The following is a 26,494-nucleotide window of genomic DNA, read 5'->3' as shown; positions in this document are numbered from 1 at the left end:
CCTGCTAATGCCCTGCTAAGAAGACTGGATTTTATCTTGTAGGAAACAGGAGGCAACAAGGGTTTATTTACTTAGGCAAACCTGTGTTTTTGAAGGAGAACACTGGGAGTGATGTGGAGAGTACCCTGGAAAGGGGCAGACTGATCACAGGGGGTGGGGGAAGCATCAGCTGTTGAGATGGGATGCTCCTTGCTGCCACGCATGGTCACCTAAAGCATTGAACACATCCAAGTCCTTTAGATCCTGCCCCAAACACAGTTTGTGAAAAGATGACCGTGTTTTAATTGAAAAGTTCTATGTGCACATATTAAAAAACACAATTTAAGCAGTATTAAATGTTATGCTATAAAAAACAATTCTCCCTCCAATCCCAGATCCCAGTCCTTTCCTTCATGGAAATTTACAAGTTTTATATATGCTCCAGAAATTTTCTATATATACACAAGTGTGTCTGAGTATGTGCTCTCTCTGTGTTGCACACGTTTATTTACATATGCATACATAGAAATTCATTTTCTTTTTACATGAGATTAATATATAGACTCTTCTATGTCTTGTTTTTGAGAAAAAATTCCATCATGTAATTATATTTATTGAGGTATAATTATATACATCCAGATTTCTACAACCCAGTAACTGCCACCCTAATTAAGACATGAAATATTTCCATCACCCCAATTCATTTGTCATGTGTCTGTTTCTGTTCGATTATTTGTACCACATGGGTAATCATTAGCTGTTTTGCCATCATAGATTAGTTTTTCCTGATCTAGGAATTCATATAAATGTAATTCCATTTATATAAAAGGAATTTACATAAAATCATAGAAATTGAGTTACACAGTATATATGTTGTCTTGTTTATTTTTTCTTTTTCTTTCTTTTTTTTTCTTTCCTCAGGATTGAACTCAGGGGCACTCAACCACTGAGCCACATCCCCAGCCCTATTTTGTGTTTTATTTAGAGACAGGGTCTTAATGAGTTGCTTAGTGCCTTGCCTTTGCTGAGGCTGGTTTTGATTCTTCTGCCTCAGCCTCCAGAGCCGCTGGGATTACAGGTGTGCACCACCATGCCAGGCTTTGTTTCTTTTTATCTGTCACTCAGCATAGAATCCATCCCCGTTGCCGGGTGGTAGCTCACAACTGTAATCCCAGAGGCTTGGGAGGCTGAGGCAGGAGGTTCATGAGTTCAAAGCCAGCCTCAGCAAAGGCAAGACACTAAGCAACTCAGTGAGACCCTGTCTCTAAATAAAATACAAAATAGGGCTGGGGATGTGGCTCAGTGGTCGAGTACCCCTGAGTTCAATCCCTGGTACCCCACCCCCCAAAAAAAGAAAAGAATCCATCCATGTTGTTTTATATATCTATAGTTTGTTTCTCATTGCTGGAATGCATTCCCTTTTGTTTTTGTTTTTTTTATGTTTTAAAACTTTTATTGAATCAATGATCTGTACTACAATTGATGGCATCTTAGAATTGAGGAAATATAATTTTATAGACCTAATAGAATAGGACACAGCACAGGTACATTTCAATAGATGATAGGGGCTTCAGAAATGTGGAAATGAGGATAAATTAATAATCACTGAGATAATCATAATAAATACTACTTATTGAGTGTTTATTTAATGCCAGTCATACATTTTCTATAATATGTATACTATAAATGTGGATAAAATTTTAAATTTAAAGCATACATTTAAAAATATAAATAGAATATCTAACATTCTTCTTGCATCTTAATGGATCATCTAGTATAAAGCTAACTCTGGACACCACAGTTCTAAGACAGTAACGAATAACACTTTGACTTTCTTCAAAGTGTTATTTTGATGGATGACATGATATATTAATGGTTCTAGGAGGCTTATTTTACAAAACAAGGGGCAAAATATAATCTTTTCAAAAAGACAATACTGAGAAAACTGAAAATCCACATGCAAAAGAATGAATCTAGACCTTTTCCTCACATTGTACCCCAAAATTAGCTCAAGATGGATCATAAACCTGAATGTATAAACTAAAACTATAAAATACTTAGGAAAAAATAGGAATAACCTTTATTTCCTAGATATTACACCAAAAGCACAAATGTCAAAAAAAAAATAGATAATTTGGACACCATCAACTTTCTTTTATTCTGTCTGTCCTCTTCCTCCTTTGTTTTCATTTTTTGACTATTTGTAGTAAAGATTTTGTTTCATATTCTCAATACATGTTTGGGTATAATTAATCTATTAGGAGTGCCAACTTATAATTTTCTTCTGCTTCTTGATTGCTTTTTGGTAATTAGAGGGTTTCCTTGTTTATATGTGTAAAATTTTATTTCCTGACTTTTTGCAATAGTTTTCATGAACTTTATCTTCCTCTTGTTCATTTTTATGATATTGGGCTATTTTACATGATTCCTAGTTTAATGATGCCCTTTTCTTTCATAATTAGTAAAGGTACTTCAGTGTGATTTTTTGTTTGGGTGGTAAGGGTGAAATTATAAGGCCTTGGACTTTAGAGGTCTTTTTCTGACTTGTAAAACTCTACATTTACCCCTTTTTTCGTTTTCTTTTCCTCTTCACCATCTAATTGCCGAAGGGCATCTTATTATTTCTTTCTTTCTTTCTTTTTTTCTTCTTCTACCAGGAGCTATGAGTTTGGATGATTTCCCTTTAAATGTACTCGTTCTTTTATTTATTTTTTTTAATATTTTATTTATTTATTTATTTTTAATTTTTTATTGTTGGCTGTTCAAAACATTACATAGTTCTTGATATATCATATTTCACACTTTGATTCAAGTGGGTTATGAGCTCCCATTTTTACCCCGTATACAGATTGCAGAATCACATCAGTTACACATCCATTGATTTACATGTTGCCATACTAGTGTCTGTTGTGTTCTGCTGCCTTTCCTATCCTCTACTATCCCCCCTCCCCTCCCCTCCCCTCCCCTCTTCTCTCTCTGCCCCCTCTACTGACATTCATTTGTCCCCCTTGTATTGTTTTTCCCTTTCCCCTCACTTCCTCTTGTATGTACTTTTGTATAACTCTGAGGGTCTCCTTCCATTTCCATGCAATTTCCCTTCTCTCTCCCTTTCCCTCCCACCTCTCATCCCTGTTTAACGTTAATCTTCTTCTCATGCTCTTCGACCCTACTCTGTTCTTAGTTACTCTCCTTATATCAAAGAAGACATTTGGCATTTGTTTTTTAGGGATTGGCTAGATTCACTTAGCATAATCTGCTCTAATGCCATCCATTTCCCTGTAAATTCTATGATTTTGTCATTTTTTAATGCAGAGTAATACTCCATTGTGTATAAATGCCACATTTTTTTTATCCATTCATCTATTGAAGGGCATCTAGGTTGGTTCCACAGTCTTGCTATTGTGAATTGTGCTGCTATGAACATCAATGTAGCAGTGTCCCTGTAGCATGCTCTTTTTAGGTCTTCAGGGAATAGACCGAGAAGGGGAATAGCTGGGTCAAATGGTGGCTCCATTCCCAGCTTTCCAAGAAATCTCCATACTGCTTTCCAAATTGGCTGCACCAATTTGCAGTCCCACCAGCAATGTACAAGTGTACCCTTTTCCCCACATCCTCGCCAGCACTTGTTGTTGTTTGACTTCATAATGGCTGCCAATCTAACTGGAGTGAGATGGTATCTTAGGGTGGTTTTGATTTGCATTTCTCTGACTGCTAGAGATGGTGAGCAATTTTTCATGTACTTGTTGATTGATTGTATGTCCTCCTCTGAGAAGTGTCTGTTCAGGTCCTTGGCCCATTTGTTGATTGGGTTGTTTGTTCTCTTATTGTCTAATTTTTTGAGTTCTTTGTATACTCTGGATATTAGGGCTCTATCTGAAGTGTGAGGAGTAAAGATTTGTTCCCAGGATGTAGGCTCTCTATTTACCTCTCTTATTGTTTCCTTTGCTGAGAAAAAACTTTTTAGTTTGAGTAAGTCCCATTTGTTGATTCTAGTTATTAACTTTTGTGCTATGGGTGTCCTATTGAGGAATTTGGAGCCCAACCCCACAGTATGTAGATCGTAGCCAACTTTTTGTTCTATCAGACGGCATGTCTCTGATTTGATATCAAGCTCCTTGATCCATTTTGAATTCACTTTTGTGCATGGCGAGAGAAAGGGATTCAGTTTCATTTTGTTGCATATGGATTTCCAGTTTTCCCAGCACCATTTGTTGAAGATGCTATCCTTCCTCCATTGCATGCTTTTAGCCCCTTTATCAACTATAAGGTAGTTGTAGTTTTGTGGATTGGTTTCTGTGTCCTCTATTCTGTACCATTGGTCCACCCGCCTGTTTTGGTATCAGTACCATGCTGTTTTTGTTACTATTGCTCTGTAGTATAGTTTGAAGTCTGGTATTGCTATACCGCCTGATTCACACTTCCTGCTTAGAGTTGTTTTTGCTATTCTGGGTCGTTTATTTTTCCATATGAATTTCATGATTGCTTTCTCTATTTCTACAAGAAATGCCGTTGGGATTTTTTTTTTTAAATTTTTTATTGTTGGCTGTTCAAAACATTACATAGTTCTTGATATATCATATTTCACAATTTGATTCAAGTGGGTTATGAGCTCCCATTTTTACCCCATATACAGATTGCAGAATCACATCAGTTACACATCCATTGATTTACATATTGCCATACTAGTGTCTGTTGTATTCTGCTGCCTTTCCTATCCTCTACTATCCCCCCTCCCCTCCCCTCCCCTCCCCTCCCCTCTTCTCTCTCTGCTCCCTCTACTGACATTCGTTTGTCCCCCTTATATTATTTTTCCCCTTCCCCTCACTTCCTCTTGTATGTACTTTTGTATAACTCTGAGGGTCTCCTTCCATTTCCATGCATTTTCCCTTCTCTCTCCCTTTCCCTCCCACCTCTCATCCCTGTTTAATGTTAATCTTCTTCTCATGCTCTTCGACCCTACTCTGTTCTTAGTTACTCTCCTTATATCAAAGAAGACATTTGGCATTTGTTTTTTAGGGATTGGCTAGCTTCACTTAGCATAATCTGCTCTAATGCCATCCATTTCCCTGTAAATTCTATGATTTTGTCATTTTTTAATGCAGAGTAATACTCCATTGTGTATAAATGCCACATTTTTTTTATCCATTCATCTATTGAAGGGCATCTAGGTTGGTTCCACAGTCTAGCTATTGTGAATTGTGCTGCTATGAACATCGATGTAGCAGTGTCCCTGTAGCATGCTCTTTTTAGGTCTTTAGGGAATAGACCGAGAAGGGGAATAGCTGGGTCAAATGGTGGCTCCATTCCCAGCTTTCCAAGAAATCTCCATACTGCTTTCCAAATTGGCTGCACCAATTTGCAGTCCCACCAGCAATGTACAAGTGTACCCTTTTCCCCATATCCTCGCCAGCACTTGTTGTTGTTTGACTTCATAATGGCTGCCAATCTAACTGGAGTGAGATGGTATCTTAGGGTGGTTTTGATTTGCATTTCTCTGACTGCTAGAGATGGTGAGCATTTTTTCATGTACTTGTTGATTGATTGTATGTCCTCCTCTGAGAAGTGTCTGTTCAGGTCCTTGGCCCATTTGTTGATTGGGTTGTTTGTTCTCTTATTGTCTAATTTTTTGAGTTCTTTGTATACTCTGGATATTAGGGCTCTATCTGAAGTGTGAGGAGTAAAGATTTGTTCCCAGGATGTAGGCTCTCTATTTACCTCTCTTATTGTATCTTTTGCTGAGAAAAAACTTTTTAGTTTGAGTAAGTCCCATTTGTTGATTCTAGTTATTAACTTTTGTGCTATGGGTGTCCTATTGAGGAATTTGGAGCCCGACCCCACAGTATGTAGATCGTAGCCAACTTTTTCTTCTATCAGACGGCGTGTCTCTGATTTGATATCAAGCTCCTTGATCCATTTTGAATTCACTTTTGTGCATGGCGAGAGAAAGGGATTCAGTTTCATTTTGTTGCATATGGATTTCCAGTTTTCCCAGCACCATTTGTTGAAGATGCTATCCTTCCTCCATTGCATGCTTTTAGCCCCTTTATCAAATATAAGGTAGTTGTAGTTTTGTGGATTGGTTTCTGTGTCCTCTATTCTGTACCATTGGTCCACCCGCCTGTTTTGGTACCAGTACCATGCTGTTTTTGTTACTATTGCTCTGTAGTATAGTTTGAAGTCTGGTATCGCTATACCGCCTGATTCACACTTCCTGCTTAGCATTGTTTTTGCTATTCTGGGTCTTTTGTTTTTCCATATGAATTTCATGATTGCTTTCTCTATTTCTACAAGAAATGCCGTTGGGATTTTGATTGGCATAGCATTAAACCTATAGAGAACTTTTGGTAATATCGCCATTTTGATGATGTTAGTTCTGCCTATCCATGAACAGGGTATATTTTTCCATCTTCTAAGATCTTCTTCTATTTCTCTCTTTAGGGTTCTGTAGTTTTCATTGTATAAGTCTTTCACCTCTTTTGTTAGGTTGATTCCCAAGTATTTTATTTTTTTTGAAGATATTGTGAATGGAGTGGTTGTCCTCATTTCCACTTCAGAGGATTTGTCGCTGATATACAGGAATGCCTTTGATTTATGCGTGTTGATTTTATATCCTGCCACTTTGCTGAATTCATTTATTAGCTCTAATAGTTTCTTTGTAGACCCTTTTGGGTCTGCTAGGTATAGAATCATGTCATCTGCAAATAGTGATAATTTAAGTTCTTCTTTTCCTATTTTGATGCCTTTAATTTCTTTCGTCTGTCTAATTGCTCTGGCCAGTGTTTCGAGAACTATGTTGAACAGAAGTGGTGAGAGAGGGCATCCCTGTCTTGTTCCAGATTTTAGAGGGAATGCCTTCAATTTTTCTCCATTCAGAATGATGCTAGCCTGAGGCTTAGCATAGATTGCTTTTACAATATTGAGGTATGTTCCTGTTATCCCTAGTTTTTCTAGAGTTTTGAACATAAAGGGATGCTGTACTTTGTCGAATGCTTTTTCCGCATCTATCGAGATGATCATATGGTTCTTATTTTTAAGTCTATTGATGTGGTGAATAACCTTTATTGATTTCCGTATATTGAACCAGCCTTGCATCCCAGGGATGAATCCTACTTGATCATGGTGCACAATTTTTTTGATATGTTTTTGTATCCGATTCGCCAGAATTTTATTGAGGATTTTTGCATCTAGGTTCATTAGAGATATTGGTCTGTAGTTTTCTTTCTTTGAAGTGTCTTTGTCTGGTTTAGGTATCAGGGTGATGTTGGCCTCGTAGAATGAATTTGGAAGTTCTCCCTCTTTTTCTATTTCCCGAAGTAGCTTGAAAAGTATTGGTATTAGTTCCCCTTTAAAGGTTTTGTAAAACTCTGCTGTATACCCATCCGGTCCTGGGCTTTTCTTAGTTGGTAGTCTTTTGATGGTTTCTTCTATTTCCTCAATTGATATTGGTCTGTTTAGGTTGTCTATATCCTCCTGACTCAATCTGGGCAGATCATATGACTTAAGAAATTTATCTATGCCTTCACTATCTTCTAATTTATTGGAGTATAAGGATTCAAAATAATTTTTGATTATCTTCTGTATTTCTGAAGTGTCTGTTGTGATATTGCCTCTTTCATCCCGTATGTTAGTAATTTGAGTTCTCTCTCTTCTTCTCTTCGCTAGCATGGCTAAGGGTCTGTCGATTTTGTTTATTTTTTCAAAGAACCAACTTTTAGTTTTGTCAATTTTTTCAATTGTTTCTTTTGTTTCAATTTCATTAATTTCAGCTCTGATTTTAATTGTTTCTTGCCTTCTACTTCTTTTGCTGTTGTTTTGCTCTTCTTTTTCTAGGATTTTGAGATGAAGTATGAGATCATTTATTTGTTGGTTTTTTCTTTTTTTAAGGAATGAACTCCAAGCAATGAATTTTCCTCTTAGAACTGCTTTCAATGTGTCCCATAGATTCCGATATGTTGTGTCTGTGTTTTCATTAATCTCTAAGAATTTTTTAATTTCCTCCTTGATGTCTTCTATAACCCATTGATCATTCAGTAACCTATTGTTCATTCTCCAAGTGATGTATTCTTTTCCCTTCCTTCTTTTATCGTTGATTTTCAGTTCCATTCCATTATGATCAGATAGGATGCATGGTATTATCTCTACTCCTTTATATTGTCTAAGAGTTGCCCTGTGACATAATATATGATCTATTTTTGAGAAGGATCCATGTGCTGCTGAGAAAAAAGTGTAACTGCTTGATGTTGGGTGGTATATTCTATATATGTCAATTAAGTCTAGGTTATTAATTGTGTTATTGAGTTCTATAGTTTCCTTATTCAACTTTGTTTGGAAGATCTGTCCAGTGGTGATAGAGGTGTGTTGAAGTCTCCCATGATTATTGTATGGTGGTCTATTAGACTCTTGAACTTGAGAAGAGTTTGTTTGATGAACATAGCTGCACCATTGTTTGGGGCATATATATTAATGATTGTTATGTCTTGTTGGTGTATGGTTCCCTTGAGCAGTATGTAGTGTCCCTCTTTATCCCTTTTGATTAACTTTGGCTTGAAATCTATTTTATTTGATATGAGTATGGATACTCCTGCTTGTTTCCGAAGTCCATATGAGTGATATGATTTTTCCCAACCTTTCACCTTCAGCCTATGTATGTCTTTTCCTATCAAATGCGTCTCCTGTAGGCAGCATATTGTTGGGTCTTGTTTTGTGATCCATTCTACTAGCCTGTGTCTCTTGATTGGTGAGTTTAAGCCATTAACATTTAGGGTTATTATTGAGATATGGGTTGTTCTTCCAGCCATATTTGTTTATTTCTGTTACTAAACATGGTTTGTTTTCCTCTTTGATTATTTTCCCCCCTTTACTGTCCTACCTCCCACTGTTGGTTTTCATTGTTATTTTCCATTTCCTCTTCCTGTAATGTTTTGCCAAGGATGTTTTGAAGAGATGGTTTTCTAGCTGCAAATTCTTTTAACTTTTGTTTATCGTGGAAGGTTTTAATTTCATCTTCCATCCTGAAGCTTAATTTCGCTGGAAACACAATTCTTGGTTGGAACCCATTTTCTTTCAGTGTTTGAAATATGTTATTCCAGGATCTTCTAGCTTTCAGAGTCTGTGTTGAAAGATCAGCTGTTTTCCTGATTGGCTTACCCCTAAATGTGATCTGCTTCCTTTCTCTTGTAGCTTTTAAAATTCTCTCCTTATTCTGTATGTTGGGCATCTTCATTATAATGTGTCTAGGTGTGGGTCTCTTATGATTTTGCACATTCGGCGTCCTGTAGGCTTCTAGGATTTGGGGTTCTGTCTCATTCTTCAAGTCTGGGAAGTTTTCTCGTATTATTTCATTGAATAGATTGCTCATTCCTTTGGTTTGAAACTCTGTCCCTTCCTGTATCCCAATGACTCTTAAATTTGGTCTCTTGATGTTATCCCATATTTCTTGGATGTTCTGCTCATGGTTTCTTAACAGTCTTGCTGAGCTGTCTATGTTCTTTTCAAGTTGAAATACTTTATCTTCATTGTCTGATGTTCTGTCTTCTAAGTGTTCTACTCTGCTGGTAGTATTCTCAATTGAGTTTTTAAGTTGGCTTATTGCTTCCTGCATTTCTAGGATTTCTGTTTGTTTGTTTTTTATAACCTCTATCTCCCTGTATAGTTGATCTTTTGCTTCTTGGATTTGTTTATGTAATTCATTGTTGAAGTGATCTTTCATTGTCTGATTTTGCTGTCTGATGTCTTCCTTGAGACTCCAGATCATCTGAAGCATGTATATCCTGAATTCTTTATCTGACATTCCATCTGCTGCAGCTATTACCTCTTCTAACGTTGAGTTGACCTGCATTGCTTGTGGTCCTTTCTTTCCTTGTCTCTTCATACTGTTCGCGTTCCTTTCTACTTGGTGAAACTGTTGTGCTATTGAATTTTCCCCCTATATATTTATATTGGTCTTGTATAGTTGCAAAGTCTCCCTCGCAGGCGCGGGCGGCGTCTCTGCCCCTCCTCCAATTGGGGCAATGTGCCTACCACGCCGGCAGGCCACTGGGCCTGCTCTGCCGGTCGGTAGCAGGTCCGCCTACCTTGCAGGCGTGGGCGGTGGCTCTGTCCCTCTGCAGGCCGCTAGGCTTGTTCTGTCGGTGGTCGCAGTTCTGCCTACTTTGCAGGCGCAGGCAGCGGCACTGCCCCTCTGCAGGCCTCTGGGGCTGTACTGCCAGTGGGTCGCAGGTCCGCCTACCTTGCAGGTGTGGGGGGCGGGGCGGCTCTACCCTTCCTCACGCCACTGGGCCTGTTCTGTCTGTCGGTTGCAGGTCTGGCCTGTCCTGATGGTGGTCACAGTTCCGTCTACCTTGCAGGCACGGGGGGAGGGGGCGGCTCTGCCTCTCAGCAGGCCGCTGCTCCTCTTCTGCCGGTGGGTCGCAGGCCCGCCTACTTTGCAGGAGTGATTGGAAGCTCTGTCCTGCCGCATGCCACTGGGCATTTTCTGTAGGTGGTCACAGTTCCGCCTACCTGGCAGGCGCGGGGGGTCGGGGGCGGCTCTGCCTCTCAGCAGGCCGGTGCTCCTCTTCTTCCGGTGGGTTGCAGGCCCGTCTACCTTGCAGGAGTGATTGGAAGCTCTGCCCCTCCGCGGGCCACTGGGCCTTTTCTGTCGGTGGTCACAGTTCCGCCTACCTGGCAGGCGCAGGGGGTGGGGGGGTGGCTCTGCCCCTCAGCAGGCCGCTGGGCCTGCTCTGTGGGTGGTCACAGTTCCCTCTACCTTGCCGGCGCAGGGGGAGGGGGCGGCTCTGCCTCTCAGCAGGCCGCTGCTCCTCTTCTGCCGGTGGGTCGCAGGCCCGCCTACCTTGCAGGAGTGATTGGAAGCTCTGTCCCGCCGCGGGCCACTCGGAATGCATTCCCTTTTGTGGGAATCATTATAAATTGTAAAAATATGTGCACTTTTTTGTCCTCTTTTTTTTACTGTTTTGTAGAGATGAAGAGGCAAAAGAACTTGAATTGAAACTTGGAGAACAGGATAGAAGTGGTATATATTAGGATCTGGGCAACAGTCAATAATGGACTATTTTGTAGCCAACAGAATGGTCTATGAGGTTTTAAGATTGGGGCATATGTTGAGTTGGAATGAGGGTGCTAAATAATCTGTATATAGGAGGGTCACAGGATAGGCACCATCAGGGCTCTGGGTGCTCTGTCCACACTTGTCTGGGAAGAACTTGTCTTAATGCATCCCACAGGTAATCGATGTTGGGCTTCTTGCTTTGCTTAATAGGTTTGCCTTGTGCTTTGAGTTTTGTTCTGTTTTCTTGAGCCAAACCTGCAGTACTAATGGATGCCATATTAATTTTTGAAGCTATTTCTTTCAAAGACTGGGGTCTGGCTTCTTATTGAACAAGACATTCAAATCTTCCAGTTGTTTCTCAGTGAACATAGTTCTTTTTTCCTGAGAATGCTTTTGGTGCTTGTCTTTAAGAAGGTCCCCATAACCTGATGTCTTCTCATTTAGATGTGTTTCTATGTTTGGGCCCAATAATACCTTGCTCACATTTTTTTAACCTTGAAAATGTTTTCTGCTATACTATTTTTATATCACTTCATACAGATCTTCTTTGTTCTTCTTGATGTCTGCAGTGACATATCCTACATTCCTTTCACAAGCCCTCTACAAATGAACATTTAAGTAAAATATGGGTTATAAGTGCTCTCATGTGTCCTTATTCTTGTCTTCAGTCCTCAGCTCCTGAGGGTCTTTCTCTTTCAAATTATTCACCAGTCTCACTGTGGATCGTATTCTCTTTCCGTTTTTTTTCCTCACATATCTCTTTTCAAATCAGAAGTCAGAGAACTCCCTCTGCAGCCACCTGAGTTTAGTGCATCCTTCTTCTTCCTCCTTGTGATAGTAGCATCAATTTTTCTGATCAGATCATATTCCTTGAGCAAGAAACCCATCTTTTCTCTAAATCTGTGAAATACACTTTCCAAATTCTGGTACTTATTCAACTACATGAAGGGTTTACTTATAAATCCCAAAGTGTCACAGCTCCACTGCTAATCAGTGAGTATCTCTTTGTGATTCAGAATTAAGCTCAATGCAACAGGATTTCTTTCCTTCTGAGATGAGATTTTCAATGAAGCTGATCAGGATCTCCTTAGACAATAGGACTTTTTAGAACTTTTGGTTGATATGGACCTAGAGCTTACCCATATGCTATAGTCTCTAGAGCACCTACCTATTCAATAAACCTTAATGAATAAACAATTGTGCCCACAATCATCATTCCTGAAGTCTTCATGCTGTTTTTTCCTAAGAAATTATTGTGGTTTGGATGTGAGATGTCCCCCAAAAGCTCACATGGGAGACAATGAGAGAAGATTAAGAGGAGAAATGATTGGGTTATAAGAGTATTAACCCAATCAGAGAATTAATCCCCTAGTAGGGATTAACTAAAGTGGTAGGGTGTGGCTGGAGGAAGTGGGACTTGGAGGCGTGGTGTTTGGGTATATATTTTGTATTTGGAGAGTAGAACTCTCTCTTTGCTTCCTGATCAACATATGAGCTGCTTCCCTCTGCCACATTCTTCCATAATGTCCTGCCTCATCTTGAGCCCTGAAGAATGGAGCCGGCCTTCTATGGACTAAGACCTCTGAAACTGTGAGCCCTCAGATAAACTTTTCCTCCTTTACATTTGTTTTTGGTCAGGTCCTTTAGTCATAGCAGCAAAAAAGCTAACTAAAACAGACATGTTGAGCATTTATTTAATATTGGCCTTTTGTAGTATAAATTGTAATGGACCTTTTCTTCCTTCCTGTGTGAGTCAGCTTTCTGTTTTGTGACAAAACACCTGAGGGAAAAATTTCAAGGAGGAAAGATTTACTTGGGCTCATGGTTTAAAGAGGTTTCACTCTCATGGTCACTTGGCTCCATTGATCTGGGCCTATGGTAAGGCAGAACGTCATAGGGCAGGTATAGTGGAGCAAAGCTCTTTACCTTATGGCACCTGGAAAGCTGAGAGAGACAAAGAAAGAGAGGAGGGACCAGGGGCAAGAAATATCTTCCCAGGGCACACCCCCAGTGACCTTCCATCAACTAGGTCCCACTTCCTAGAGTTTCCACCACCTCCCAGTAGTCCATTCAATTAGAAACCTAACAATAGACTAATCTATTGATGAGGTTAGAGCCTCATGATCCGATCACTTCCCCAAACCCCACCTCTGAACATGGTTGCATTGGGGACCAAGCCTTTAACACATGAGAATTTGGGGGGGTGTTCCAGCTCCAAACTAGAACATTCTGCCCTTACATAGTACAAATTGTAATAGATCCTTTCCTCCTCCCCAACTCAGATTTCAGTTGAAATCTTCATGAGGAGGTGCCTTCTGCCAGCCAGGCCGTCTGAAGGCCTTTGGAGACAGTAGTATTCCTTGCTAGTGTCTATCATCTGGAAGCCAAAGTCATCCCCCCCCCAAAAAAAAAAATTGAATCCTTTTCCTACATTTTCCTTTCTCTTTCAAAGTCATGGCCTATACAAGAAGAGATAAATACCACCAGGAGCCCTCTCTGCTTTATTTCTCCTTACAAATTTAAAGGAATCGAGCTTAAAGATTCTTCTGACTTCATTTCTTCTTTCCTTAGAAATCATTTTAAGTCACCCTCATCCAGTTAGGAAGCAGCGCATCTCTAGCATGACCAGTCAGGGTGGACTTATCTGTCCCTCTCCTGCCACCACTGCCCCTCCTCCCCTGGCTGGTAAGCGGATGCCCCTCCCCCCATATGGAATGTCTCCTCCTCCTCCTCCTCCTTCTCCTTCAGCGGGTCTTCCCTCTTGTGGCATGTTCTTTCTTTACTAATCTCTTGAGGTTGTTCATAGCTCTTTTTCCTGTGTCTGGAATCTCACTGTTAGTTTCCTCCTGGGTCCATGCTTATAAGAGTCCTTCACCACCTCTGTGAGGTACAGACAGAGGCAGCCATTGAGGTCTTTTCTTCACTCTCTTTAGCAGTCACGTCTGCATTTCTGTGATTTCATCATAGTTAAGGAATGGTAAAACCGTAATACAAATAATACAATTCTTAAACTTTAGAGAGCTATACAAATAGAGAGTAGTCACAAATGAAAATCTAAGATGTCTTTCCCAGAATCAATCTCTCTCTCTCTCTCTCTCTCTCTCTCTCTCTCTCACACACACACACATACACACACACACACACACACACACACACTTATAAATTCTGGTTTTAGAAGATCAAATTCAAGATCAAGTAAGAACAGCACATTTTAGGCATTTTCACCTGCTTCTTAAACATTGCAATTTTATAACAACTTTACATACAGGCACTACTTCTTGCTTAATTTGCAGATAAGAAAAATAGTAATCATAAAATCTTTTTTTTTCCTTTAAACACCTACTGCATTAGTCTTGGCCCTTCAGAGAAACAGAGCTAAACAGATATATGTGTAAAATAAGGAATTGACTTACATGGTTATGGAAGCTGACCAGTCTTAGGATCCATAGCCAAAGACCCAGGGAGAGTGGATATTTCAGTTAGAGACTGAGAGCGGAGGTGGAAATAAAAAACAAACAAACAAAAAGCAGTGTCCCGGAGGCAGTCAGGCAGAAAGAAAGGACAATCCCTTCCTTCTCTTACTCAAGGGTTGGTCAGTCCTTCAGTACTACTCAGGGCTTCAGCTGATTGGATGAGGGCCACTCGCATTAAGGAGGGCCATCTGCTTTACCTAGTCTACTGATTCAAATGTTAGTCTCATCCAAAACACACTCACAGACACACTTAGAATAATGTTTAACTAAATATCTGGGCACCCTGCAGCCCAATCAAATGGACACATAGAATTAACCATCATACCTACTGAATAATTATCTCATCTAATTGCCACAAAGACCCCATGTGAAAAAGAAAAAGTCCATTCCCATTTGCTCACCAGCTGTTTATTTAACAAGTTTTCTTTTTCACAGTTGAGAGATAAGGAAATTATTGTTCAGAAAGTTAAAGTAACTTGTCTAAGGCAATACTATTAGTAAATGGCAGAACCAGGGTTCCAACCCAGGCCTAAATGCCTTAGCTGGGTACTCTTGATCAATGTGGTCAGCACCTTCCATTCTTGGTGCAGTGTTTCCTCCCAAGTCCCTGCGTCTTTTACCTGGATTGGAAGAGAACTGAAGGCTCATATCTCAGGGACAGCTTTGGGACAAGAGACTCATTCTTCATGTGTCTGAACTGGTTGGACTTGAGTGCAACTTGGAGCTACATAGAAGGATTCCACTTTCCTTTTTCCTTTGAGGGGGTCCACAGAACATTAATAGTTGCTACAGTTATTGAAATCTGCACACATGTGCTTTGTGTGATTAATAGTGTTCACGACAACTCTGTTCTTCCCACTACCAACTCTGCCTTGGGAGGGAGAGTGTGACAGTGTCAACAAAAGACTGTGAGCCATCCCTTTTTAAACTGCTGTCTTCAGAGTCACCAAGCTTGTCCTAGATTGTCTTAAACATCCCCAGGGGCCAGTCCAGTTCTGTTCCATCCCTCCTTAAAATATGCCCATAAAACCAGCATAAAATGTGCATGAATCAGTAGTTCTACAGGTGTGCGCTGTCTGCTGACTCACGAGTGGAATGGGTCAGGGTTTTCCCTTTATTTGGTTTTCTCCTCATTCATTGTCTAACATGTGGCTGCTCCTCATTTTCCATTTCCATTAGTGTTCTAAGGAATCACTGTCTGGTGGTAAACTTCACCATAAGCTCCTAAGCTTATTTTGTATAAAGGGGACTCCTCTGTCCTTTGGTTCCTGTGGTATATTCTGGCTGCTCCTGGAGTCCCCTTTATCATGACAACATAAGCGGTCCTTCCAGTGTTACTCAGCTTTGGCAACAGCAAAAGGAAGAATCTGAGACTCAGGAAGATGAGTTCCTTATTCAAGTTCACACAGTTAAAAGCTAAGTCACCCATCTCCAGGTGACTCAGCTCTCCAGGAAGAGCTTCAGGCATAACCCACAGATACAGTTCAATGGAGTGAGGCAGGTCAAAGAGGGAGCCATCTCCAAGGCAGTGTTTGTGGGAAGGCACCCAGGTGGCACCATCCCCATGGGAGGTGAGCATATGTTTCTAATGTCCATTTATATGACCAATAATGAAGGTGCAGCACAAAGAAAGGTATTGGAAGCTGAATGGGGATATAGAAGTTCTTTTATTGACAGAAGCAGATTCCCTCTGGTTTGCATGCTTCAGTGAAAGGACCAGGAAAGAGCTGAGATTCCTATCTGTCGGGAATTGCAGTGACTCACTTGGGGCCTTCATTCCCAGCGGAAGTGGCTTTGGCTCACACCATGTGTTTACAGAAAATCACTCATCAGTCCATTTGCAGCATTGGATCCACCCAGTGGATTCTTCTACATGGCACCTTTGCAGGACTGCACGCTTGCTTTTGGGTTCTGTGGGCTGATGCTTCCAACTCAGACCTTGGCCTGGCTTTTCAGCTCATGGTTTCTATTGCTTCCTGAGCTGTGAACCTGTGAATCACAGGAATGGAAGGCGGATTGTCTGATTTTCAGCCAAGGACACTTGAGAATACTCTACCAAACAGGTACACAAGGAAACTCAACCCCTGGTGATAGATAACAGTTTTCAAAAGAAAGGAAGATAAAGCTTGTGTTTTCAAGACCACTCCACTTTTCCTCTTAAAACATAAGGAGTATATGAACTTCAGGTGCTTGGCCAGTAGCGGAGGCTTTGTTGAGAAGGCAGCACACTTTAAAGGTGTGTAAAGAATTTGAAAGGTGTCAGAGACTTGATGCTTTCCCTGGCACAAAGGTCTCACTGGCGTCCATAACAGATCACACACTTCATGCTTGGCTGGGATTCTCAGACTAGGGGAAAGGCCACAGGGAAGATGAAAATATTAGAGGTGAAATGATTCTCCGCATTAACACAGAAGTTTGGTGGGGAGACCATATATCCAAACCAGAACATTTGGGCAGGGTGAGGCTGGAGTATAAGAATTAATAGGTGGGAAACATCCAGGGATCTGAGTAGGGTAAAGGGTTATACAGAGGAAAGGGTGATGACCTGGAGGGCTTCAGGGGCACCAAAGGTCCCCAGGTTGATGATTGGGATGAGGATGGTTAGAGCAACAAGACAGAATTACCTTGGGAGAAGGTGGGTAAATTGTTAGATCTGTGACTGGCCCTGGAGAGGATGAGAGCCTGTGAGTCACAGGAACATCCAAAGTGAAGACAGAGTGTGTAGCAGGGCTGGAGGAGCAGACTGACGCTGCTTCAGTAATGGAGACCCCGGACACAGATTTTCCTGGATGCATACTAAGATTTAAAATTTGATGTGAATTATATACAAACTGGTCATTTTACATGTAGCTGATCATTCATGCTGGCCAAGGAAATTTTGGCTGTGACCTGTCATTTGGGGAACTCTTCATTGTATCCCCAGAGAGGGAGGAAACATCTCTCTTTGCCTTGGCACCTCAGTAGTATCCGCAGGCATTTATTCATGGTTTGTGAATCAGCTGATGTCTCCGGTGGATTCTTGGTCTTTTGCTGCTATTTGCTACCTGGATCTCTCAGGGTTCTTCTGTCTTAACCCAGCTGGTGAGCAGTTAGATCCGAGGTCTTAGAAGTTCATCAGCTGCTTAGTTTCTCCTTTCGAACAGAAACTTCGAAAACAAGTTTTTAATATCTATGTTTATTTTATAAATATTTATAATAACTATTTTTCTTTGAAAACTTTTAAAATTACTTCACTTTTAATTGACACATAAATGTACATATTTATGGGGTGTGGTGTGGTATTTCGCTAACTGTATAGGATAATGATCAAAATCAGATTTTTGTAAAGTTTTAATTCAAATCCTCCAACTGACTTCAATGCACCGCAAAATTCCAGTTTCAGAAGAATATAACAAAATATATAACAGAGGATTGTGGACGTGGTATGCCCCTCTGGCTGGTTCTGTGAGTGTTTTTCTCAGCAATTCCTGTAACCTCAGGTGGCTGGGGAGAGGCACTGGGGATACAAAAATTCAAGGGTGATTTGAGGTGAGGAGTATTTTGAAGTTGAAAACTCCTGCTTACAGTTCCTCCCTTTTTGAACACCAGAGGGCAACACAATCATATTGAATATTGATATTGAATAGTGGATCTGCCTTGCTATAGGGCTGAAATCTTGGGAACCAATGATGTATATTTAAACAAGTGCTGAATTGAATATCTCTTCATTTGAATATTTTGCTTAGGTATCTAAGAAAGTTACAGAGAAGGCTTTAGGGGCTACTTGCTGGATAACCATGCCAAGGGTCCTGGGGCTGAGAGATTTGTGGGGAAGTGCTTGTCACCATCCTATCCACTCCTGAGATTGTCCTGTTCTAGTCATTTTTTTAGGGGGGATTGGATTGTGTCCCAGGTAGGAGCTACCTTGTTCAGGAATCTAGTTTCTTATTTCTAGGACCAATCCTTTAAACTGACTCCATTAGCTTTTTAGTGTCTGGAAAGGAACCTAAGAGAATGGAAGAGACTAAAAGAAGAGAGGCCTCAGAAGAAGTTTGAGGGATCACAGAGGTCCCTCTGTAATGACAGAGCAGTGGGGCTTCAGTGATGGGGCCAGGTGGCCAGTCTGTGTCTGTGGTCTTGGTAGAGCTATCCACTGACTGCAGAGCATGCATGGTTTCTGGAAACTTCATAAGGCCTCCAGAAGATTTTGGAAGGAGCAAGAGTAGAGCTGTTGAAGGGGCATGGGAGACTTGACAGGGTGTGGAGGGCCCTATTGAAGGGGTGGCTGTGCTTACCTCATGGGGGGGCCCTGAGGCCTCTGAGAAGAGTCTATGTAGGGAAGGAGCCCTGCCTGATGTGGGCAGCACCATGAGATGCCACCAGCATCAGAGCCCATCTGATCTTGCACATCTGGAACCCAAGAACTTGTGTGTGTGTGTGTGTGTGTGTGTGTGTAGAAGAATCTGCACGAGGTGACCCTACTTGTTCTGAAAGGGACCTTTCCATTCTCATTCCCTGCAGATGCAGCTTAGCTTCACCCATACAGTTTTGGGCTCCTTCCACTAACATTCAGAGAGTGATCTTAACAAAGGCATGTTGTTAGTGACAAAGACCTCTTACTCTGTGTTTTAGTCAGCTTTTTCGCTGCTATGACTAAAGAATCTGACCAGAACAACTGTAAGGAGGAAAAGTTTGAGGGCTCATGGTTTCAGAGGTCTTACACCATAGAAGGACGGCTCCATTCCTTGGGGCTCAAGGTGAGACTGAACATCACTGGGGGAGAGTGTAGCAGAGGGAAGTAGCTCACATCAGGAAGGAGACAGAGAGAGAGAGAGAGAGAGAGAGAGAGAGAGAGAGAGAGAGAGAGATTGACTCCACTTTCCAGATTCAAATATTCATGCAAAGCCACGCCCCAATTCCCATGCAAAGCCACACCCCAATTCCCCTCAGCCACACCCTACTACTTCAATTACTCACTGATTAGGCTAAGACTATAACCCAATCATTTCTCCTCCAAACTTCCTTGCATTGTCTCACATGTGAGCTTTCTGGGGACACCTCACATCCAAACCATAACACTCTGCATTATAGACAGCCTTGCAGATCAAAAGCTATGCTAATGGATTGTTTGCAATTTCGTGAGCACTGACTGTTCATTTGAAAGAGAAAACTTGGACAAAACAAGGTAGAAAGTATAAAAGAGTACAAGTTCACTGCCATTATCTTAATGTACCTCTGCAAAGATCCACTGTAGACACTAGAGATTTGTGGAAGGCCATGATCTACTTGATGAAGAGACCAGAAGGCAGAGAACTTGCTTCCCAGACCGGTGATCATTTGTGGGGTCTTGGAACAGCTTCTGGTCACCAATACAGAGGGATTCCTTTTGTCATTTACAATTCTCCCACTTCATTCAGCCTTTTTTTTTTTTAATTTAACATGGTTATGGAAGGACAATTTGGTAGCAGAGCACAAGGATTCCAGTTTCAGCTTTTAGTGCCTCAATCTTGATGATCATGCTTGGGAGAAGTCACAAGATAACCTGATGGGTTATTTCTTTGTTAAATGAGAATGAGTGTCATGTCAAATAATATATATGTCTTGTAGAAGACTTAGGTATGATATAAGTGCAGTGTCAATCTCAAGAGGGAAACTTGGCATTGCCTTCTCTTTTACACATGTCTGTTACCTGGGCAGGGCAAGCATCCATTTGAAGGGGACTCCATTAGATTTAAGATGTGAAGATGTATCTTCAGGACTGTCCTATTAAACTACCACCAAATTGGATTGAAACCCACCATGTTTTGGTTTTTGTATACTCTTGCTTTTGTAGGCTGCTTGGCCACACTCAGATGGCAATTTGCAGAACAGTCTGTTTGTAATGGAAACCCTATTAAAAGATATTTGCCCCAAACAGCGACCTTCCTTATTTTTGTCTTCTTTTTTTAGTTGACTATCATAAGAGACATCTTTAAGCTAATGTGAACAGAGTAGAAGCTATTGGCAAAATCACAGATCAAGGTTCTGTTTACAGACATTTTGTCAAACACATCTGTTGGATCTGAAGTCTCCTTGGTTTATTACAGCAATTGTTGACCTTAAGTAACAAGGTGTTTAAATTTCACACATGTAAAATACATAGTATGTTTCCTAGCAGGGGATAAGACTCAGTCAACTTTTTTCAGTAACACATCTCTCAGAGCTTTACTTAACCAAATGGATATTGTCCTTGACACTAGAGCTGCAAATTGGACCTCGTTAGAGGACACATTTATTGGTCATTCCTTCTTTAAAGATAGTACTCCAATTTAGAGCTTTAACATATACCACCTATCTCAGTCACAGATTGACAAGCAAGGAAATACAGCAGGGAGAAATCCCTTGGAATTATAAGCTCTTGAAGCACAATTCTGAAATGAGTTTTAGGTACAGAATCAGCCATCTTGGTTTCAAAGTCTGAGTTCATTGTTCACTGGCTGGCAACCCTGGTGTTTCCTTTAATCTCTCCCATTTTATATTCCTCCTTTATAAAGGAGGATACAAAAGCATCCATTTTAGTAGAATAAGTAGGTTTTATTCAGGAACTATTGCAATAGGAGAAAAGAGAACTCCAGCATAGCACTGGAATCCATTCTGAATCCAGTATGAACCAGTTTGAACCAGTCGAGATTTATAGCCCCCAAACAGAACTAAGGTGAGTAGATGGAAATTTACTAAACATAAACACCAGGGATAAGGAAGATTCTGGTTAAATGAACCTTATAAAATTTTTGCTTGTTCAAGGCAGGTCAGGGTAATTGGATACCAAGGGTGGGAGATGAGGAAATGGATGAGATACTGAGGGTTGTCAGAGATTGAGGTAGGAGGGAGATTCTCTCTACACAGCTCTTGCTACAACTGGGTAGCACAGGCCAGATACAGAGAGAAAAGAGGGGAATGAAGTCTAAAGGAAAATCTGACCAATCTTCCATCACGGGAGAGTCTTTGTCAATAGTATTATGAAGTCAATAACATTGTAATATCATTTTGAGACAACTTGGGGTTTAAAGAAAAAGAAATTGATTCATCTTACCACTTTATACTTTTGTATAGGGCTTCAATGAAATAATCTAGTTAAAGTGATAGTTACTGTCATCTTCATCGCCATTATCACCACCATCACCATGACTGTCATCGTTACCACCTCCTCTGGATCCTCCACAACGCCCAATACAGTGCCTTGCAGTACATGATAATAGCGGAACACTTTCCATTTGTTGTATAATTCATTCAAACCGTTGATGAATTATAGAGTTGGGATGAAATCTACCCAGATCACATATTCAAATCCTTGAAGCAGGGTACTTAGTTCTGATTTAGAGAGGCAAGGAGAGAGTAACTTCTTAACAAGTGCCCTAGAAAACAATCTGCATATAAACATTCCTATTATAATGCTTGGCACATCATAGTAGACATTTGATAAAAGGTCTGGCAGATAAAAAGTGCATTTTAAGATAAAAAATGTATTTTATTACAGTTAGGCACAGGATTTGTTGAAAACCTGAGACAGGAATATTGTTTTTGGATACTGCTCCTTGAGTTAAACTACGTAAAAACAAATTTTATTTTGTGTCTAATCTCACAGATGCCATTATCTTCAGTAAGTGTTTTCTTAGGAAACCCAGGAATGCAAAATTCCTCCAGAGAGATGCATGGTCGGCAGGTGTTTCCACATTACTTAACTGAAGAACTCTCTGCATCAGATCTCTCTGCTGTGGGTTGAACAGCAGCTCTCAACCCAGGAAGCCCTTTAAAACCTCCCAAGGAGTCTTTAAAAAAATGCCTAAGCCTAACCCCAATCTGGGTGGGCTTCACACATCAAAATTTTTAACATCTTTCTAAATGATTAGAGAGACTTCCAGTCTACTTTTTTCCACTTATTCCTCTATGGTTCTATTCTTTCTATGTATTTATAGATGTGAGTATGTTAAAATTTCATCCCCGTCTCATGAAAATAGAAGACTAATAAAGAAGGAAGGGTTCAAGACAGAGAGAGGAAGAGAGGGCATGGGAAGTACTAGGAAATTAAACTGACCAAATTATCCTATGTCCGTACAAATAGACCACAATGAATCCCATTTATAATTATAAAGCACTAGTGGAAAAATAATAATAGAAAGGAGATTGGTAGAGCAAGAAAATGGGGGGAGGGAGGAGGGGGGAAGAAAGAGAAGGTACTGGAGAATGAGATTGTTATGTCACTTGCATCTATGAATGTGGCATAATGAATCCCACTGTCATGTATAATAATAATGTACCAATAAAAACAAATTTTAAAAACTTCATCTGCTTTGTAACTTCTCCTTAAAAGAGACATTATTTTTAACTTTGGAAAAATCATAAAACATAGTAGGAATTAACTGATTTGTTCTCCTGAAATACATAAGCTCTAAATTTTACAGAAGAATCACCAGAGTTATTCTACGGTTATATCTAAGATGCTGCTGGAGTGATAAATAACAGCTTTTTCAATTTACATAAAGCATTCATCTGTATTTTTCTTTTCTAAATTCACTTAACACAATGAATCTTGATCAATTTATATATTCCTTTGAAATTTATAAAGTGATAGTATGAGTTCCATTTAATAATAGTATTAATATAAGAGGCGTAGATGTAAGAGGTAATCAAAATTATAACATTGGTAACAAAAAATGCCTTTATTCATTATGTTGGACAGTCTTTGAATTAGGATTTATTTGCTGGAGCTATGTATCATGGCACATCCCATCTTCAAAATGAGTGGTATTTGAGCTTGTTGAGGTATGAAATGTAAATTCAAAACTCTGTACCCTAACGCTCTTGTATGTTTGTTTGTGTTGAATATTCAAATAATTCATCTGGTACCATTTCAGATTCTGTGCTAACGTACTAGTCCTTTCTTACAATACCCTAACCATGTGTGACAATTGACAGAAGTATATAAAAGTCCTTAAGTGTCCCTAAGGGAACAGTCAAGAGCCCATCAATGAAACAAAAAAGGAAGTTTAGCATTTAATTCCCTCTCACCACCGCTATGGTTCTCATGCCAATTTTCCACCTCAGAGAAGGGCCCCTTTAGTTCAATCATGGAAGATCTTTTGAGTCCTCCTTTTCAAAATGTGAATGGATCATCTCACAACACTTTTACATGTAGTGCATATGATATCAAGGAGTGGTTTATGGGCTTTCCTTGAATCACTTGCTTTTACTAACATCATTTAAAATTCACACCTTCTAAAACATCTCACCTGGCTAAATGGAATATAATTCTACTGATATCTGCTGTATTGTTTGATGGTGTATTAAAAACCATCTATGTATGGGTACATAATAACCTCCCATGTATAACAGCATATGTCAGTGTCCCTTTTATTTCTTGCCTAAGCACCAGGGGCTTTCAATGTTCTCTTGTATCTGCCTGGAATATATTTCCTTCTATCATCAACCTGTTCCTCTAGCTATATTGAGATCTTGGTTGTATTTGTTCTGAGAAGCTTTGTCTGATCTTCCTCTGTTCACGATACATATATTTTGTAGTTTCACTCCAAAGTTTACTTTTATACTTCCTTGAGTGACTGATTACTCTCTGTCTCTATTGGAAGGCTGTTATCTCCATGACCCACAAACTCAGCATCTGTGTTTGTGTTTGTTTATCAGTATATATCTAGAGTTCAGTCCAGTGTCTGGCTCCAATAGATGATTAATTGTTGAATGAACAGGTGAATTAGAAACTGTGATTTCTCTTTGCAATAGCTATAGTTTCACTTTACTCAAGAGTTTTGCAATACTTAATTTTTAAAAAGCTAATGGTTTATGCAATACTTTTAAAAATCAGTGGTTTGAGGAGAGTGAATTAATTGTACAAAATTAATAAATTTTTAAAAGTATATGATATTAAACTGAATTTGAAAAATACAAATTGTAATACTTTTTTCTGGTACTGGGGATTGAACCCAGGGCCTTATATGTGCTAGGCAGGCACTGAGCTACATCTCTCTCTCTCTCTCTCTCTCTCTCTCTCTCTCTCTCTATATATATATATATATATATATATATATATATATATATATATATAAATTTTACTTTGAGATAGGTTCTCTCTAAGTCATTGAGGCTGGTCTCAAACTTGAGAAACTCCTGCCTTGGCCTCTTGAGAAGCTGAGATTATAGTCATGTGCCACCTTGCCTGGCTCATAAATTGTAATTTTAATAAAAACTGTAATCTCACTTTATCAATACAGCAACTATTTTCATTTCATTAAAATACACAGTCCTTAAGCTGAATTGATGTCGGAACTTGAGTATTTAAGTCTCATTAGTCTACCCCTCCTTATTTCTGAGGATGGACTGCTTCCTACACTGCTAGAAATCAGGATTTTCAAGAAGAGTTCCTATATCCCTTGGTATCTGAAATGCCCTCTAGAGGCGAAAGTGTTGTGCAGTGTTCACATAAAACAGCCTTAGGCCTTGCTATCTGTCTACTAAGCCACACATGAACTCCACCTACAGACTCAGGAACCACATTCAGAAGTAGCATCCGTCTTATTTAAGACTTTCAGTCAGTAAGATCTTAATTGAAATCATAGGAACTGTTTTCTCATATGACTTTTTACAAGACAGTTTGGCCATCATTTTAACAAGGGATTCAATTACTGTGACTCCATGCCTTCTGAAGAAGATTAGGGTACAATGTACTGATATGAAAATACTTGGATTTATACAGATAGCAATTTACATGTCCCCCTTCTGAATGTTGCATGGTCTTTCCAGCAATTATAAATCAACTGACAGGGCCTTAGATCAAAACTGAATAAATCAATGAATAAATAAGTAAAGAAAATTTCAAAGACCTAACTCTATAGGTCAAGAGATTAGCTTGTTTTCCTAATGGAAAGTCCTTTTAAGGAGTCAGGCACTGGCTGAAAAAGAATGAAGAGTGGGTGTAGTATATATTTTGGTATCTCTGGATGCCTTGTAATACCAAACTGTACCGTCATGCATGTTTTATTCTCTCTTTGTTATGGTTTCCAGAGGGATAACCAATTGGCTGATAGAGTAGCTGCCGAAAAGTAACCTGACTCCACTGACCTACTGGACTCCTGCTTGGGAATGATGGAAAGGAGCAGCTGTTTGCTCTGAACAGTAGAACAGGTATGGAACAGCTCTTTTCGTGGTTGCCTTCTTTTATTTCTCTGCACGCCTACTTTCAGACTAGTTGAAAACAGCAAGTTGTTCCTGTTGGAGAACAGAATTGGAGTCATAGGAACAGGTACAGTGGGTTATTTGTAACAATTCCAAATTGCCTCATCTTCAGGACTGTTTGTATACATACTAGAGCTAAAAAAAATTTTTTTTTTCCAAATTGCATATACGTAATCATGTTGGGGAGAGTGATTACTTTTAACACAGGGTTACCTTTTGGATGTGTTTGGCTTTAAGACAAATTATCTGGATTATGGGGATTTTGCTCCACTAAACAGATTTCTATAAAGGAATTGGAAAAGTAACAATGAAATGGTAACACATGTTGGTGTCCCCAGTGACAACAGTTGGAAGTGTGTTTGCTGTGTTTAATGAGTTAATAGCCCCTGCCCACATTCATGTTCTCTATTATGAAGGGACCCTGGCAAGAAATGCATAGCTTGATTTTTTTTCCGTTTTTCAAAATTCACATAACAGACATAGGTGAAACTTCTTTTGCTTTGAAGGGAAATTTTTATTTCAACATAAAATTGTATAGAAACAGGGGAGCAGCATAGAGCTCAGTAGTGACTATATAGTGGCTAATGCTTTAAGAAATTGTGATATTAATGGCATTATAATTCAGCTAAAGAGTAATCTAAGCTCAGAAGATAAAGTATCATGTACTGGATGATTAAAATTAAATTACTTAATGACTTTGCATGACAACATTTTCCCCATTGGATGGCTTGTAGATGAAAGACCATGAATAAATAATAAAGACTTGAATTATTAAGAATATTAGAATTCCAAA

The 26,494-nt window shown here is 39.7% G+C and overlaps 1 protein-coding gene across 4 annotated transcripts in view; it reads left to right on the top strand.

Moving 5' to 3' along the window:
• Dnajc5b (DnaJ heat shock protein family (Hsp40) member C5 beta) overlaps window positions 1–26,494 on the top strand; it is a 230,816-nt gene that overhangs the window by 155,342 nt on the left and 48,980 nt on the right. For all 4 annotated transcript variants that reach the window (XM_058574000.1, XM_046428512.2, XM_058573999.1 and 1 more), the window contains one exon: window positions 25,531–25,650. The gene's annotated coding sequence lies outside the window, so the exon portion shown is untranslated. The remainder of the gene's footprint in view (window positions 1–25,530; window positions 25,651–26,494) is intronic.

This window comes from Marmota monax, unplaced genomic scaffold (genome assembly GCF_021218885.2).
Source record: "Marmota monax isolate L192 unplaced genomic scaffold, Marmota_monax_Labrador192_F-V1.1 WCK01_AAM20220418_F8-fsc00044, whole genome shotgun sequence".
Classification (NCBI taxonomy): domain Eukaryota; kingdom Metazoa; phylum Chordata; class Mammalia; order Rodentia; family Sciuridae; genus Marmota; species Marmota monax.
The sequence above is the reverse complement of the archived record's forward strand: the minus strand, read 5'-3'. Positions and strand labels throughout refer to the sequence as shown.